At 56.7% G+C, this 1,952-nt stretch overlaps 1 protein-coding gene across 1 annotated transcript in view; it reads right to left on the bottom strand.

The window, feature by feature from the left end:
* The window catches only part of NUDT1 (nudix (nucleoside diphosphate linked moiety X)-type motif 1), a 19,824-nt gene that overhangs the window by 8,773 nt on the left and 9,099 nt on the right, over positions 1-1,952 (bottom strand). The window lies entirely within an intron of this gene.

Below are 1,952 nucleotides of genomic sequence, written 5' to 3'. Positions count from 1 at the left end.
GGGGGGGCGGGGGGGTACGCTGTAATTCCCCAGCCCTGCCACGTGTGGCTTCCCTTGTGGCAGGTGGAAACCTGCCATTGAACCAATGATTTTCTGGGGTAGAAACAGAACCCAGTGGTCAGCAGGGCTGATCAAGCAGAACAGAGGCCGGCGCTACCTTCCTTCTCCACAACTCAGCCCTCAGGTGCAGAGGACATGACCTTCCCAGAGTACACTCTTGCTCCTGCGTCTACCCCCAGGAATGCCCTGCCCAGAGGCACACAGTGGGGAACAACGGTCCCCATGCCTGACTGGCACCAAAATAACCACAGTTTATCCTGTGGTTCTCAGGTCAGGCTTCAACTCTGGCCTTTTGATTAATAGGAGCTTCTTTCGGTCTAGTGGGACCTGGCCTCTCTGTAGCAGGCTTCTAGATCCCCAGGAAATGTGTGGCTGTAGACACAGGTCCACCCAACGGGGCCTGGCTAGTCCTCCCTCCTGTGACAGGAGTTTATACCCCACTCACTTGCTCCTACTGTGGCTGCTGTAGGACCTGGCACCCAGGGGGGCCACTGGAAGTCACAAGGGCCCTTCCTGCTCCCATAGGTGTACAGGTCCAGGTCCAGAGGACTAAAGGTGATGCCTCGGCCAGGTCCCTGATGGAAAAAGGACCCTGGAGAAATGCTGGAGGGCCAGGACCAACTTTCCTTTATTTATTTTGAGACGAGATCCTGCTGTTGTGCAGGCTGGAGGAGAGTGGCATGATCTCGGTTCACTGTAATCTCGGCCTCCCTGGCTGAAGCCATCCTCCTGTTTCAGCATCCCACATAGCCGGGACCACAGGCATGAGCCACCACACCCAGCTAATTGCTGTATTTTTAGTAGAGATGGGGTTTTGTCATGTTGCCCAGGCTGGTCATGAACTCCTGAGCTCAAGCAATCCACTCACCTCAGCCTCCCAAAGTGCTGAGATAACAAGCGTGAGCCACTGCGCCCAGCCAGGACCAACTTTTCTGAGATCCACACCTGGCCGAGACACAGGATTCAGGACCAGTGATCCTCCTTGGAAGCTGTGGTGTCTGAGGAAAGGGCCCCATGGTAAGGAAGGGGGCAGGGAAGTGCTGGGTGGAGGAGGGCGTGGTCTTTGGCTAGGGCTCCACCCCCAGGCCTATGCCCGGGGACCCAGGTGAGGACAGGCATTTCTGTTTTCCTGCCCAAATGTTGCATTTCCCAAGCCCGCCACGTCCTGGTCCTGTGCCTATAAAACCCCCCAGACCCTAGTGGGCAGATAAGACAAGCTGCTGGATGTCAAGAGGACGTGGAAAGCACAACAGGCACCAGCAGGCAATCAACTGGGGGAAGCATGAGTTTGGCAGGGGCGGTCAGAGGAGAGCCCAGGCTGCTCAGCAGCCCGACTCCAGGGGAAAATCACCTTCCCACTCCAGCTCCCTTCTGGCTCCCCCATCTGCTGAGGGCTAATTCCACTTATAAAACCTTGCACTCTCTCTCCAAGCCGCCGTGTGATCTGATTGCTCCAGTACATCAAGGCAAGAAGCCCGGGGATACAGAAAGCCCTCTGTCCTTGCGATAAGGCAGGGAGTCAAACAGCTAACACAAGCCACCTACAAGGCTAAACTGAAAGAGTACCCTCTAACACACGCCCACTGGGGCTTCAGGAGCCGCAAACATTACCCCTAGACACCGCCCTGGGTGGGAGCCCCACAGCCTGCCCGGCTCTATGCTCCCCTAGACGCTTGAGCAGCGAGGCACTGAAGAAGTGAGCCACATCCCCATCGCACGCCCTTCGAGGAGGACAAGGGAGCCTCTCCCATTTCACTGAGACTGGGTCATGGTGGCGGAGGCGGGTCAGACAGGGTAAGTGGGTTTGTGGCTGAGCTTCACACGGGGCCTGTACTTTGTCCCGACACTGATCTGTTCCTGCCAGAAGCCATGGTTTCCAAAGTAAATTTCTG

The sequence above is a fragment of the Colobus angolensis genome, unplaced genomic scaffold (genome assembly GCF_000951035.1).
Source record: "Colobus angolensis palliatus isolate OR3802 unplaced genomic scaffold, Cang.pa_1.0 Scaffold43, whole genome shotgun sequence".
Classification (NCBI taxonomy): Eukaryota; Metazoa; Chordata; class Mammalia; order Primates; family Cercopithecidae; genus Colobus; species Colobus angolensis.
This window is presented reverse-complemented; position numbering and strand designations above follow the sequence as displayed.